Genomic DNA, 16,942 nt, shown 5'->3' on the forward strand with positions numbered 1-16,942 from the left:
AGGCGCAGCAGTTCCATGCTGGGAACTCTAATGCAATATGTTAGATGCAAGGCCTCTGCACATTAACCCCTACAGGGAACTGAAACTAGACTAAGAGGTTAGACCTTGTCACCCAGGTTCCATTGTATTTTCCCCAGGGATTCCAGAGGGCTTTGCCAGTGACAAATCCATAGAGTCCAAGAGAGATGTGTGGGGTGGGCACATCAAGGAGTGGGAACATATTTGAGGGTTCTGGGCTCCAACTTCCCAGGCCCTTGGACCCTTAATTCTGCTTCCAGCCTGTGCATCTCCTGGGGTGAAGCAGAGCCTGCTAGTTCTTGGCTGCAGGGGCACCATTAAGATTTCTGGGTGGAAAGTGTGAGTTCAGCATTCAGCCTCCACCCTCAAGAGACAGTAAACTGGAGTGGCCTGCATGGGGCATTGGGGGGATCTGCAGCCATTGGAAGGTTTGGAGAACTCCAGGGTGGGCTTTTGCCATCTCCAGGAAACTGGGGATCCCATCTAAAGGAGAGTGTTGTAGCCACATGTTCCAGGAAACAAACTCACTCAGAAGGACAATGCGGATATTGGAGTGCAGTTTATTACACCAGTGGGCTGAATGTAGAGTCTCCTTTTAGCCAAGGACCCCGACCGGTTTTTGTGAAAACCTTATATACCCTAAGTGTATGTGCCCAAACCCACTTCCCCAAATTCCCTGAAACTAGTCTGAACAGAGGAAAAGAAACATACAAAGTTAACCTGTGATCCATTTGCCTTAAGCCTAGGTAGTGGACAATTATCAATAGATACCCCAATAAGCATAATAGAATGTATGATTCTGTTCTGTTACACAGGTAATTAGGGTATTCTTTTAGGCAACGGAAAGCCCTGGGGCTCTTCCTTCTGGGGGCCTGGCTTTCGAGTTGGTATGTCGTTTCCATAGATACTGGGCATATAACTCAAAGACCACAGTCCAGCTTGAGATGGAGTCCTGCTTTCAAGATAGAGCCTGTTCTGTTTCCTCCTTCAAGAGGAGTCTTAAGATTTCGCTGAATGAGTCTGGGGTTGTTGAACCTGACTCGCCATATTGAGAGTCATGCTGATCACAAAGGAGAAAGCGCCAGTATCCTCTGTGAAGTTAGCAGGGTCTTCTCTTCACTTTCCAGAGTAACTCCAGGAAGGAAAAGATATGACATGTCCCAGGATCTACCCAAAGTTAAAGTCTAGGACTTAAGTAGAGGCAACCCAGATAAGTAAAAGGACAATATACCGATTTGGGGTCACAAAGATCCTACTGCCTTAAATTTTGCAATGTAGAACTAAGATAAAGTTCAGTAGGAGTCAGGATTCCTGTAATGGATTCTGAAAAGAATTGATTGAATAGACGTTTTCTGAACCATTATTAAATTTCCATGTAGGAAGGAAGAAGAAACTAAGGAAAAGCTGAAAGGCTGGGAAATGTTTTTTTGTTTTGGATATAATAGAGTTTTACTTCCTTTTGAAGTGGAACCATTGCAGTTACTCAACTCTCCTTGGACTAATGGGTGAAAATATAAAGGCATAGTTTACATATAGTATAAATATATAAGTATATATATGCACACACAAATAAAATGTTTAATTTGGGGGCAGAAAAAAGCTTGGCACAGGGGATTCCCTGGTGGTCCATCCACTTGGTGCTTTCACTGGTTTGATCCCTGGACAGGGAATTAAGATCCCTCAAGCTCTGAGGTGCAGCCAAAAAATAAAGCTAGGTATATAGCCTAAAGCAACATTCAAATAAAAGTGGAAGGGGGTAAGAACTCCAGAATTTGAGTTTAATTACTACAAAAATGTCTACCTGAACAGCTGTAGAAGCCCAATATGAATTGGTGAATAATCTTTTAAAGAAACCTATTATGGCATTAAATACAGTCTTTCATCTATACACTCTAATTTTGTAGTTTTTTGATTGCAAGTAAATTCATTTTCAAAACTTAAAAACTATTTTGAATCCTATTTTAAAAAGCTAGTTTGCTGCTGCTGCTGCTCAGTCGGTTCAGGCGTATCCGACTCTGTGCAACCCCATAGATGGCAACCCACCAGGCTCCCCCTTCCCTGTGATTCTCCAGGCAAGAACACTGCAGTGGGCTGCCATTTCCTTCTCCAATGCATGAAAGAGAAAAGTAAAAGGAAGTCTCTCAGTCATGTCTGACTCTTAGCGACCCCATGGACTGCAGCCTACCAGGCTCCTCCGTCTATGGGATTTTCCAGGCAAGAGTACTGGAGTGGGGTGCCATTGCTTTCTCTGGAAAAAGATAGTTTAAAGCTAATTTAAAACAAAGCATTCACACTGGAGAAACTTCATTGGTATATACAGACAGTCCCTGACTTAGGATTTTTTGACTTTAAAATGGTGTGACAGTGATATACATTCAGTTGGAACCATTATTTGAATTTTGAACTGTGATCTTTTCCAGGCACGATATGCAGAGCAAAACTCTCTCTCTCTTTCTTGATGCTGGTCAGATCAGAAGCATAGCTCCCAGTCATGAGGATAAACAACTGATACACTTACAACCACTCTATCTGGACAACTGTCCTTCTTTTCTTACTTTGTACAATATTCAATAAATGACATGGGATATTAAACACTTTATTATAAAATAGGCTTTGTGTTAGATGATTTTGTCAAACTGTAGGCTAATGTAAGTGTTCTGGGGTCTTCCTGTTGTACCCGGATCGCGAAATCCCACCAAATACCACAGGAGCCGCGGATCGATGCAAAAGCAGTGAGGAACTTTGTTACAAGCTCTCCCTCCACACAACCTAATGGCCATGCAGACAGAGAGCCCTGAGTGATGGCGGCGATCCATTTTTATACCGTATAGTGGGGGAAGCGGGAAACTTAAGGGGATTGGTTAATTTTTTAACTAAGGAAGTCTTGTAAGCTACTGATTGGTGGGAGGTGAGGGGCTTTCTAGAGGGACTTTCCTGCCCTCCCTTGACTGGCTAGGGGTGGGGGGTAACTTGTCTTGTCCTGATTGGCTTGTTTGAATTTCTTTGTCTCTTCACTTTCTTCGGGGGAGTTTTGCTCAAAATGGCGGTATTATCTTAAAATGGAGTCATTTGAATTTTACCTTTCACATTCCCAGGTGGCACTAGTGGTATAGAAACTGCCTGCCGATTCAGGCAACGTAAGTGACACAGGTTTGATCCCTGGGTCCTGAAGATTCCCTGGCGGAGGGCATGGTAATCCACTCCAGCATTCTTGCCTGGAGAATTCCATGGACAGAGGAGACTGGTGGGCTACAGTCCACAGGGTTGCAAAGAGTGACTGAAGTGACTTAGCATGTACAAGCGCACAAGTGCTCTGAGCATACTATGCTATGTTATGATATTCAGTTGGTTAGGACTATTAAATGCATTTCTGACTTATGATAGTTTCAACTTACTTTGGATTTATCAGTATGTAACCCCCCTCTTCGTAAGTCCAGGAAGATCTGTACTATATTTTCAAACTTGAACCATTTTACCTACCTAACTCCACAAGAACTAATTGACAGAAGCTAAGGTTTCTAGTGTGGATGATGGTGTCTGTGGGTGAAACCATTTACATTCAACTGCTTGGAAGGATCCATAGACTGAGGACCCTACTCTGCTCATCTGGGAGCAAAGACTATGAGCCACAGCCCTGCCTTCTCAATGTTACCCCAAGTAGTATGTCACCTTGAAGAGTCCTTACATTACTGCACAAGAAAACCACACTGGCTATTTAGTTTCTCCTTCTATAGACAATTTAGGATTGCCAGGCATAGGAAGAAAACCAGCAACAAGAAAGCAAGATCAAGGTAAGTATTGGAAAACAGAAATAATTCAGGAAACAAAGCTATTATAGTTAAAATCTTAAGAGAGATTATCTATCTGTAAACCAAGGTGAAGGTACTATCAATAAGGAGCAATCAAAAAACAGAATTAACCATTAGAAATTATTAGTTACTAATATTTTTTAAAACACAATAAAAGAATGGAAAAGTCAAGGTGTTGCCCAGGTCTTAGAATAAATAGAGATTTTAAAAGTGAGATAAAAGCTGAGACAAGTTTATGTTTTTGTGTATTTTACCAAATAAAAAAATTTTTAAGTTGAGAAAAGACTAACTCAGCAAGTCTTGCATTCAACAAATCAACTTTCAAGAGAGCACAGAGACCACGATAAAGAGGAAATTAGCAAAGAAATAATGAATATCTTTTAAAGCCAAGGGGTCACAAATCTTCCATTTGAGAGGCTCTATTAAATACCTAATTCAAGAATTTAAAAATACTCATTCCTAAACATGTTACTATGAAATTTCAGAACATCAAGCATAAAAAGAACATCTTCAAATCTTCCAAAACAAGTCAGCCATAAAAGAACACACCAAACTGGCATCTAATTTCTCATTAGTACAGTGACTGCTGAAAAGCAATAGAGTTATGCTTTCAAAAGTTTAAGGGCAAATAATTTCTTATCTGTTGTGCTAAGATTATATCTTGAAGTATTAATCTGGATATTTCCTATGCATTTCTTTAACCTCCTTACTTAACCCAAGGGTCTATATTTTTTCATATATTTCTACTCAGATAAGCATGGGTCACCCACTTTGGAAGTAGCAACAAAGACTCTAAAATTAAAAATAAAAAGCCTTTAGACAAAGAATCAGATGGAAAGATATATCTTCATGTTTGCAGAGCTAGTTTTTCCACTCGAAAGCCTAGATAAAAGACGGAACCAGGAAAGAGGAAAAAAGAGGCAAAGGGACCACTTCAGAAAGGAATGACAAAAACTCTGAGAGGAATTGGGTTGGAGTAAGTTTGGTTGCCTGGAAACTGATTTGTTCTTGAGTTGTGCACACTGGTTGCAGTCTCCAGTGAGAAAGTCTACCCTTGTGATATGATGGCTGGTCACCATCTGTTGAGTGTCTAATGTGATGGGACACTCATTAGTATGAATGGCTTATCCACACTCTAATGGTATACACTTAAGACATTTTGTGGGATGTTGGTAACATGAATATATGAAAACAGGGCTGGACAAAACCAACTGAAAATTTCAGTGTTTTGGTTATCCTTGAATACTATACCCAATCAAACTATCAAATGCATTAATAAAACATAATTTGAGACACTTATATCTTAGTTTTATGCCATTCTTAAGATGTTTCTTGATCTATTTTATCAAAATGAAGAATAGAATCAAGAAAGAAAATATGGAATTAGGAAACAGTAAATGCACAACAAAGGAGCAGTAAAGGAAAGAAGTTCAAGTATTCCTAGAATGATAGCTGTACTGCAGGCCTAGAAAATAAGCAGTTCCTGTAGAAGCAGGAGGATGGAGTTCTCTGGAAGAAAGAAAGGTCTTTAGGAGGGTGATCCTGATGGTAAAGATGGTGTATGGACAGAATGTTTGTGCCTCCAAAATTCACATGCTGAAATCCCATCCCTTAATATGATGGTATTCAGAGTTGGAATCTTTGGGAGGTAATTAGGATTAGATGAGATCATGCAGGTAGAGCTTTCATGAATGGGATTGGTGTTCTTATAAGAGTCATGACATCTTGCTCCCTCTGCTTTCTGCCGTGTAAGGACACAATAAGAAGTTGTACTCTGCAACACAGAAGAGGACCCTCATCAGAACTCAGTGGTACTGGCACTCTGATTTTGGACTTCTAACCTCCAGCACTGCGAGAAATAAGTTTTTGTTGTTTAAGCCACCCAGTCTATGATATGCTGATGTAACAGCCTGGCCTAAGACAGATGGTAAAATGGAATAGAATTTGTCCAAGCCAATGTTTTAAGGAAAAACAGAGAAAGAGAGAGACATTTAGAAACTTAAAAATAAAACTCCACAAGAAAAATATATCTAAATATGTAGCAAACTCAAGTATATAATGGTTTTTAAAATTTTCTAAATTGTAAGAAAAGAGAACTCCATTTGACTTTGAGGAAAAGATATCCTCCTACTGGTGCTGAGTTTATATTATTTGGCTCAGTAAAGAAGTGAAAGTATTTCAAGCATGTAACTTAGACTAGCATTTGCACAGCCCTAATAACACAAAAGCTGCTTTTTTGATTTGTAAGGAAAACTTGACTGTAGTAGCAGAACAGAAAATAAATTGATAATCTTGATAATGTAAAAGGTTAAAATAAAAGAAGGTGGGCCATGGCAGGAGGAGGAAAGCTAGAGAAAAGAATGGAACATGACTCTCTTTTTATAAAGCTGGGAGTCGATAGATAACACGGAAAAGTGATGACAAAACAAACAGGTGCAAGTAAATCATTTACAGTCAAAAAGATAACCAATAGAAGAACTAGGGGGAAAACAACAAGATAGACATCTAGTATTGGAAGTAGAGAAGAATGTCAAATATGAGAACTAAAACAGAAACATTTTAAAATATTGTCTTTAGTTCAGGCTGTTATGACAGAATATCATACATTGGCATTGGTAGGTTTAAACAAAAGAAATTATTTTTCACATTTCTGAAAGTTGGGAAATCTAAGATCAAGGTACCGGCAGATCCAGAGTCTGATGAGAGTATTCTTCCTGGTTTGTTGAGGGCTGTATCCTCAAGCGCCAGGGGGAGGGGAAGGGAGGAACAGCAGGGGAAGAGGGAAGAAAAATGGTGAGGGGGAGGGAAAGTTCTCTCCTCTTTTTTCTGTTCTTATAAGGGCATTAAGCCCATCTTAACAGCTCCACCCTCATGATCTAATTAACCCCCAAGTGCTCCACTTTCAAATACCATCATACTGAGGATTAGGGTTACAATATTTGAATTTTGAGGGGACACAAACCTTCACTCCCTAGCATCAACTATGGACACAAACATTCACTTCCTAGCATCAACTTACTATGTGTCATCACTCCCTCGGCCTGGAGAAAGAAGGGTAGATTACTGTATTTTATTATATACTCCTCTCTGCTCCTTGATCTATTTTGAGCATATACTTCTTTGATTAAAACATTTTACATACATTTCAGGAATCATCTCCTCTGTGATGCCTCCTCTGACCTCCCTCTAATAGCAGAGCTGGTTATTCATCTATGCCCTGGTTGTACTTATACCAGATGTTACAGCCTAAATTGTATCCCCCCCCAAAGAATGCATATGGGGGACTCTAACCCCCCATGTGACTATATTTTGGAGCTAGAGCCTTTAAGGATGAAGATTAAATGAAAAAAACACAGTCCTACTGCATAGCACAAGGAACTAGATTCAATATCCTATAATAAACCATAATGGAAAAGAATATTGAGAAGAATATATATGTGTATTAAAAAAATAATAAAAAAATAAAAATAAAAAGAAGAATATATGTGTGTATTTATATATATATAACTAATCACTTTTCTGTACAGAAGAAATTGACACAACATAGTAAATCAACTATACCTCAATAAATTAAAAAAAAGTTTACATGAAGTCTTAAGGGTAGAGCCCTGATGCAATAACACTGGTGTCCTTACAAGAAAAGGAAGACACCAGAGCTTTCTGCCAAGTGAGGACACAGCAAAATTACAGCTGTTCAAAAGCCAGGATGAGAGTTCTTACCAGAACTTGACCATTTGACCATGCTGGTATACCCTGACCTTAACTCCTAGCCTCCAGAACTGTGAGAAAACAAATTTCTTTGTTTAAGCCACCCAGCCTATGATATTTGTTATGACAGCCTAAGCTATTATACCAGATTTCACTGTCATGGCTTGAAATATCTATCTCTTCTTCTGGATTGTAGACTTCTGAGAGCAAAGTCCCAAATTAACATAACTGTCATGTCCTGAGGACTTACTATGTGCCAATCACTGTACAAGATACTCACACACTATCTCATTTAAACCTCACAACTTTATAACATCAGAACTATTACCCTCATTTTACAAATAAAGAAACTAAGCCTTGAAGAAATAATGTGGTGTGTCTAAATTCATTAGAATCCATTTATACCCAGATTCTCCACACTATCATACTGCCTTCTTTGTCTTCTGTTTCCTTGCCTCCTAGAAATTCCCTATATGAAGCTGATTTTGAGGGGTTGCCTGTTAATTTCTTGAATAAATGTATTCCAATCTCATCAAGGGAAAAGGACCTGTTTCTCTTTACAATGATATGTTCCTGAACTTAGTATTTTTGAACCCTTCCACCTGCCCTGATAAATAAAATGTAAAAGCCCCTCCTCTAGACAGATCCATCTATATAACTTACAGAGCTGAGTGCAAAAAGAAATTGCAGGGCCTCTTGTCCAAAAATTATTAAGAATTTCAAGAGCTTCCAGGATGGTGAATACATGGAGATTTGGGGAGAGTGGTGCATCATGGAAGCTCCACGCTTCTTCCTACATACCTTGCCCTATGCTTCTCTTCCATCTGGCCGTTCCTCAGCTAAATCCTTTTAAGATAAACCAGTAAACATTGCCCATTTTGGACACCCACCTTGCATTATTCAGAGAACAACCCACTCCATTGATCTCTCTGCAGCAATATGTTGAGATCTTCCTCGTTCCTTTTTCAGCTTCAGAGTCCTCCACTGTGTGGTTTATTCACCCACTCCATGCTGACAGACTTTTTCCCTGTTTCTAGTCTTCTGCTATTACAATAGAGTTACAGTAAATTAAAGAAAAAAAATTCAAGATGGCAACAACAGGGCATTAAGTGAAGTGTAGGGCCCTTCTACACACAGGCTCTTGCATAAATGTATAGTCACATGTCCATGAAGCCAGCCAAGCCCCTACCTGCAGTATTTTCAGCTACCTTTCTTTTGAAATCAGTTGTAAGTCAAAGTTTCTCATCATCACACATGAAATTGTTAGTCACACAAGAGCATAGGTTGGGGTAGAGTAAGGGTAATCGTGTATCACACACCTACTTCTTTCTTTATGGAAAGTGGTTATCTGTAAAGTGGATATCTTTATCCATTCATCTTTTGAAGGATATTTAGATTGCTTCCATATCTTGGCTATTGTAAATAATGCTATAAATATTGGGGTGCATATATTTTTTGAATCCCTGTCAAGTGCTAGTTCTTGATAGACAAATGAACCACTTTCAGGGACTAGACAAACAAAGGGGAAGTGGGTGTGCACAATGCAGGAGCCCCTGGTTCAATCCCTGGGTCAGAAAGACCCCCTGGAGAAGGGAATGTCTACCCACTCCAGTATTCGTGCCTGGAGAATTCCATGGACAGAGGAACCTGGCAGGCTATAGTCCATGGGGCTGCAAGGAGTCAGACATAACTGATTCAATGACATTTTAAACATGTATACACACACACACATATACATACATACAAAATGGAATATTATTCGGCCATAAAAAGAACAAAATTTTGCTATTTGCAACAACACAGATGGACCTGGAGGGTATTATGGAGGGTAAAATAACTCAAACAGAGAAAGAGAAATATTGTATGTTTTCACTTACATGTAGAATTTTAAAAATAAGACAAACAAATATAATAAAACAGAACCAAACTCATAGATACAAACTAGTGATTATCAGTGGAGAAAGGGGTGGGAGGGCAAGATAGGGATAGGGGATTAACAGGTACAAACTACTATGTACAAAATAAATAAGCTAAAAGTATGTATTGTACAACACATGAAAAATAGCCAATATTTTATAGTAACTATAAATGAAGTGTAATCTATAACAATTTGATTCACTATATTATACACCTGAAACTAATATAGTAAGTAAACTATACCTCAATAAAAATAAATAACATATAAATAAATAATATACAAGGATGTAATATATAGCATAAGAAATATACTCAATATTTTCTAATAACTTTATATGGAATACAATCTATAAAAAATATTAATCATTATGTTGTACAGCTGAAACATATTGTAAATCAACTATTCTTCAGTTTTAGAAAAACAAACCGTGAACTTCTTGGTGGTCCGGTGGTTAAGAACCCTCCTGCCAATTCAGAGACCATGGGTTCTATCCCTGGTCTGGGAAGGATCCTACACAACAAGGAGTAACTAGGCCTGTGCACCACAGCTGCTGAGCCCAGCGCTCTGGAGCTCTTGAACCCCACTGCTGAGCCTGAGTGCTGCAACGACTGCAGCCCTGCGCCCTGGAGGCCAGCTCTGCAACAAGAGGAGCCACTGCAATGAGGAGGCTGTGCACCACGATGAAGAGTAGCCCCCCACTCACTGCCACCAGGGAAGTCCAAGGACAGCAGTGAAGACCCAGAGCAGCCATAAACACATAAATTAAAAAAAAAAAAAATTTAAATGCTGCCAACCCTAGCAAAATTATTCTCTATGGTGTGCCCCATTCTCAGTCAGTAGTTATGGAGTTTTTAAACCAGGAATTGCAAATCCAGTACCTCTAGGAGTTAGACATGGATAAGTGAGGTCAGCCAGCTGAGGATTCAGAAAACTGGAGAGCACTTGTGGGTCTCTACTGCAGCTGCTCCCTTGGTCCAGTTGGTTCTTACCTCACACCAGTGAGGACTGGTGTGGTCAGAATTTCTGAATTTTCAAGCAAATCCAGAAATAGGTTTATCCCAATTGTAAACATTAGCAACTAATTTTAATAATTACAAGAAAAATACTGCCAAATAAAAATTGTCTGGGGGCTGGAAATGGTTTGAGAGCCCTTAGCTTGAGCCCTCCATGACAAAAGATTAATTTTATCCTACAGAATTCTGAGAAAACTAAGTTTGGGCCAGAGTCCTGTAAGAATCCAACACTCTTAAGAATGCTTAAGTGGCTAGGATGTCTGAATGAGGAAGAGCAAAATGTCTGGAGACATTTTTGTTTGTCATAATGGGTGGGAATGCTATTGGCATTTATCTAGTGGGTAGAGGCTAGTTGAAAGTGAAAGTCGCTCAGTCATGTCCGACTCTTTGTGAACCCATGGAGTCCATGGAATTCTCCAGGCCAGAATACTGGAGTGGGTAACCATTCCCTTCTCTAGGGGATCTTCCCAACCAAGGGATCAAACCCAAGTCTCCCACATTGCAGGTGGATTCCTATAATGCAGAGAACAGTTCCCACAGCAAATATTCATCCAACCAACATAAGAATAGTGCTGAGGTTGAGAAATCAGTTCTAAGGCACTGATTTACCCACAGAATGTCTCTCTCAGGCAAAGCTTAAAATACAGCTCCTTGGGTTCCCACCCAGTCTTAGGCCCTGTGAGTAACACTCAGATATGTACTTTTTAGAAATCTGCCCAGGTGATGTTAATGTATGCTAAAATGTAAGAGCTATTGACCTGAAATAATAGAATCTAAATCTAGAGAACTACCATCACATGTTTAGCAACGATACATGTTTAATGATAACAGAGAAAATTTTTCAGCTGCAAAATACTGCAGAGACAAAGCAATAGCATCAGGATAATCCACCCACAATCACAACCTGCTCCAAAAGTCTAGGGGAGTTATAAAGAAGATAAACTGTCATCACAGCTTTACCCTCTAAGTAGAAAAGATAATTTCATAGACTGCTGAAGGCATTTTTTTAAAGTTTATCAATATTAAAAACAAATCAGCTCTAAAAATCACAATTTTAAAGGCAATCTGTATTCCTAAAGTATCGCAAATTCAAGAATTTGAAACTGAGATATAGGAAATTAAAGAGAATTTATTATAAATATCCTTACTACCAGTACATGTCATAGCAATGGGAAACTAACTTAAGCTTTAAAAAGCAACCTGTATGTAAGTTTGTTTTGTCATGTTCCATTAACCCTAAAAGTGTAAATTTTAAAAGAAATACTGCCAGGAACTCTCCCTCTCTTGTGGGGTGCATTAGAAGCTCCCTCATTCCAAAAAGGGCAGTAGATACACTTTCCTTCTTCTCTGTCCAATTAAGTCCCCTCTAGAAGGAGTTGCTCTTATTCACAGAAATGCATCCCACCCCTTGAAGGTTGGGAATGTGTGGTGGTCATCATCCTTAGGACATAAATGGAAAATTCAGGTCAGAAGCATAAGCACAGATAAGAGGAGCTTTGTCCCTGGGTTGATGTAATGAGAAATTTCAAGGCTGTAAACGCAGATAAGCAGTTTGAGAGAAACAACTTCCTGGGCAGTAAAATTATTGCCTTATTTGCAAGAGTAAGTTTTTTCTGACTTGGGGAATAAAAGGCATTTTTGTGGACTGTCAAGCCCCCTGAACTCTAGAAAGGCATCTAGAAGATAAGGGAGACAATGGAGAATGCTTTCACACTCTGGTAAACTTACCTTGTTTATAACCTTTGTGCTGGCCTTTTTCATTTCTTTTGGAGGAAACCAAAGTTAAATTAGCCATACATAAGCCAAACTGCCATTACAGTATTGCTTGTTCTCAAACCCAGATAAGCTTCTTTGGTCTGGACTAACTCAGAGTGAGTAAAAAGGTTGAGAGACACAGTTTACCCTGGGGAGTAGCATTCTGTGGGTTTCACTCCCAGAAGCAGCAACACATATCCACAGAGGAAGAAGAGCCATCAAAATCCTTAGGACAAGATAACTAATAAGGACCTACTATATAGCACAGGGAACTCTATTCACTACTCTTTAATGACCTATATGGAAAAGAACCTTAAAAAGAGTGGATATATGTTTACGTATAACTGATTCACTTTGCTGTATGCAGAAAGTAATACTGTAAACTAACTTTACTCCAATAAAATTTTTTAAAAAGAAAACAAAATCAAAAACCAAAAATTCTTAGAACATTACAAAAAGAACTCTCTCAGTTTTAAACTTTTTTACAAAAATCCTTAGGACAGAAAAGACAACATCCCCAGGGCCTCCCCTATCCTCCCAACATCACCCTACTGACATCCTTGATAATCACACAAGGTCACCCAGGCCCTTTTTCGTCCTTGGGACTCTCACCTTGTCTCAATGCCTATCCCTCATAGCGTTCAAGGTTATATACCTCCCTCCCCAAAAGAGAGATATTCAAGGCTCATTCTGCTCAGTTCTTTCAAGTTGAGGAAATTAATGTGACAGAACTCACTAATGCACCAAAAAAAAGCAATTTGCTACCTTTTTGGGGATTCAGAATATATCACCTCCAAATATGCCACTTAGGCATCCTGATTGTTTTGAGTTAGGGTACTTGAGAGTTGGTGCAAGAAGAACAGTCTGACTTACATATGACCTCCTGAAAGAGAGATAAATCTCCCATGTAAAAGATACCCTGTGGGCTTCCCTCTTGGCTCAGATGGTAGTGAAATCACCTGCAGTGCAAGAGACACAGGTTCAATCCCTGGGTCAGAAAGAAGCCCTAGAGAAGCGAATGGCAACCCACTCCAGTATTCTTGCCTGGAGAATTTCATGGACAGAGGAGTCTGGCGGGCTACCATCCATGGGGTTGCAAAGAGTCAGACACAACTGAGTGACGTGCACTTCACTTCAAAAGGTACCCTGTAGCAGGAGAGCAGAAGGCAGCCCTGGTACACCACTGTACATATGTAATTAAAATAATTTTTTTTCTCTTGTTAATATGTCTTTCATTACTAGTGGTTCTCAGCCAAGAAACTAGAAGGATAGAGAGAAAATAATTTTTCCTTTCCTACACCTCCTTCCAGAAAATATTTATATTTAAGAAGCTGTTAATAACAGAAAGGTAATTGTTAATCCAACATAAGTGATCTGTAAAGGTAAATTTTCAAGGGCCAAATCTCCCTGATGGAGATCTTCCACCCCCCACCCCCCAAATCATCTTGGGTAGTTAGAATGTAAGCCCTGGAAAGATGAATCTTGTAAAGACAAGTCAGCTGGAGAGTTCTCTACTGTTAAAATCCCATTGAGAAATGGAAATGCCCTTCCCCAAGATTATGTTTGAAACAGAAAAGTTAGATAGCATTATACTTGGAGCCTGCAGTACAAATTCCTTTATCTTCAAAAACAACCACAGTAAATTCCCAAAGAGAGAGCACCTCAAACTGAAAAAGCAACCAGCCATTTTCCATTACCTTTGCAGGGAATGAGGGGAAATAAGAAAGACTGTCTCCCCCTTGGCCTCGTTCTGAACCAGCTTACCCACCTTTGAAGCTGAACTGCTTCCAGTGCAGATATCACAGGTGTTCGTGGTCTCATTAGCTAACTGTCTCTCCACTAAGAATAGCAATGGTTTTAAAGCAGGCTGTTATGTAAGGAAGAGTTTTCTTCTGTTGTTATAATAAATATTAAGTTACAGAGCTGAGAATGTGGCAAATATTTTCAAAACCACAAACAGAAGAGGCATCAATGAAAAAGAGCTGCAGCTCAGAGTGAAAACACTGGAGAACTGAGCCTCCCTCCTGCTCTAAGAGACAATTTCTGCCCTTCAGGTTGTGCGGTCCCAACTGAGGCAGGGAAAGGTAGGTCAAACAGCCTTTAATAGTTTACAGCTGAAGACCATTTAGATATCAACCTTTCTCTCAACAGAGAACCCAGGTGGCTTGTGGGTAGTGGGTGAAACAAATTCTAATCTTGAGTCATAAGACTAATAAAGTTTAGCTCTAAGATATAGAATAAGTGCTTTGCCTGCCATTAAGGGAGAAAGGTATAAAGTAAAGAGGGAAAGAGAGAAGTAGCACTTCCAATTCTGTCACTCGGTTATCCTTATTCACTGAAATGTAAGCTGTACAAAAGGCAGGGCCTTTTGTCTGTTTTACTCACTGCTGTATTCCCAGCACTGAAGCACGATGAGTGGTACGTATTAGGCGCTGAAAAAATATTTTCCAAGTGAATCAATATATTATTGTTGTCTTGAAGAAGTCAAACAGACAGCCCTTAGGGACTATTTCTTCACTGATTATTTCCCTATTTGCCCCACAGCATTGCTACCCTTGTCCATAAAGCATGAGAGCCTGAGTGGTGTGTGAAAAGAAGCTGATAAAATGTCGATGGTGATGCACTGGAGGAAAGCCGCAAGGCCTGAAGGTACAGATGGGGGGTCGCGGTGGAAGTTTCACTGGTCAGAAGGGAAGGGTGGCCAGAGCTACATGTGAATGCAGAAATGCAGATGCTAGAGGAAAGGAAGAGTGGCAAGGACAATGACAGCGGCAGCCAACCAGAGGGAGTTTGTTTAACCAGAGTAGGAAGGCTGTTTAAGCAGCCAGTTTTCTGCTGGCTTTGGCCTAGAGCCTAGTGAGGATGAGCTACCAGCTACAAATGGAGCCGGGTAAGAGGAGGGCGAGCAGAGGAAAGTCGAAGAATTAGGGCAAACTGGTCAAAAAGGACTAGCCATTTTTAGGCTTCCATAAAAAAGAAGAGCAAGAGGGACAGAGAGCACAAAGAACAGAAGAGAATCTTATCAGACATCTTGGAGTTTCCATGATGGTCTCAGTGTTGTGTCCTTTTATTGTTTTCACTGAAGGTATTGTGGCCTTGGTTCTCTGAAAAATGAAGACTTTGGAACTGGTAAGTTGTTTTGTTTCATAAAAACTAATTTTTGTTTGTTTTTAGAAAACCAATAGTAAAGTATATACTGTGGATTCTGAATTCCCCCATCCTACAGTATCAATGTGATGGTCGGGTTTCAAAGCTCCTGAATATCTTCTTTGGTGTGGGTTACACTGTCTTTGGTGCCTCATGTGGAGGTGAGGGGCCATCCACCAACTTCACAAAATAATCTCATGATCCCAAAGCCACCCCCGTGGTAGTATCGATGTGTATCAAGTACTGGCCTTGCCCTGAAGTGGACTCAGCCATATATAAGTTGGATCTGAATTCCACATTGTGATCTCCCACTGCTATATCTTGGGCTTTTAAAAGAACCTCTTTCATTATTCAGGCCTCTGTTTTCTGGTCACTGAATTCCAGTTGAGCCAAAGTGTGGTCAAAGGACATTCCTCATGTCAATTTTGCCAAATACCACATCTTTGCTGTACTTTGTCTGGAACAATGGTAGATTTCAGCTGGTTTCTGAGCAAGTTCTTCAGGTAACTGTGAAGGATACACAATTTTATTATTCTCCCATTTTCAAGAAATTTCAAGAGAAGCACTAGTGTGGATATATGATTAGGGTGAAATGTTGTAAGATGAAAGATGCCCCAAGATCAGCTTCTCCCTCACATCCATAACACATCTAAACATTCTGGTCTTGTAGCCACCATCTTTCTTGGGACTTGTAAGTTGCTTATTTAGGAATGTGATTTGGGGAGCAATAGGGCAGGACAGGGAAGGGGGACAGGAAGGGAGAGATAATCAACACAAGGATTTGAAACTGAGCTGACAATTGCTAAGAACAACAGTGCTTTCTCCTGCCCAGACCTTCTGAAGAACTGATGGAAAGCTCCTCTAAACTGTCTACAGAGGGAAAGACATGTTAGAAAATTAACATTGATAACAGCATTACCTGATTTTCAGGTGTTGGTCAAATTTTCCCACTTGCCCTCTCTATTGTTTTTTCGTCCATGATCCAATCTGGGGTCAAATGTATTCACAGTTCTCCTGGCTTCTTCATGTCCTCTGATCTGCACGAGTTCCTCAGTCTTTCCTTTTCATGACCTTGGCACTACTGAAGAGGACTGGCCAGTTATTTTACAGAATGTGACTCAGTTTGGGTTTGCCTGATAATGTTTCATGATTCAACTGAGGTTGTACACTTTTGGCAAGAACATCTCAGAAAAAATATTGTTCACTTCTCAGTGCATCATATGACATTAATGTGTCTTATTAGTGGTGATGTTCATCTTGATCATCTGGTTAAGGTGGTATCTTCTAGGTTTCTCTAGTGTGAAGTTATGATTTTCTCCTATATAACCAATATATATCCTGTGGGGAGATTCTTTGAGACTATGCAAATACCCTGTTTCTCCTTATACTTTGCTCATTGATTTTAGTATATACATCAGTGGTTCTTACCTATAGCACTTACTACTAGATACTGGCCTAATGTTGACTTCCTGTATTCTTAATTCCTTCTACATTTATCAATTGGAATCACAATCTAAGTAAGAGCTAAACTTGCCTTTAAATACCTCTGAGAGTTTAACAGCCCTAGATAAAGG

At 39.7% G+C, this 16,942-nt stretch overlaps 1 pseudogene; it reads right to left on the reverse strand.

Annotated features, from left to right (window-relative positions):
* Positions 1 to 15,441: 15,441 nt before the first annotated feature.
* LOC136170285 (large ribosomal subunit protein uL22m pseudogene) lies at positions 15,442 to 15,809 on the reverse strand (annotated as a pseudogene).
* Positions 15,810 to 16,942: the final 1,133 nt, after the last annotated feature.

Source organism: Muntiacus reevesi, chromosome 6 (assembly GCF_963930625.1).
Source record: "Muntiacus reevesi chromosome 6, mMunRee1.1, whole genome shotgun sequence".
Classification (NCBI taxonomy): domain Eukaryota; kingdom Metazoa; phylum Chordata; class Mammalia; order Artiodactyla; family Cervidae; genus Muntiacus; species Muntiacus reevesi.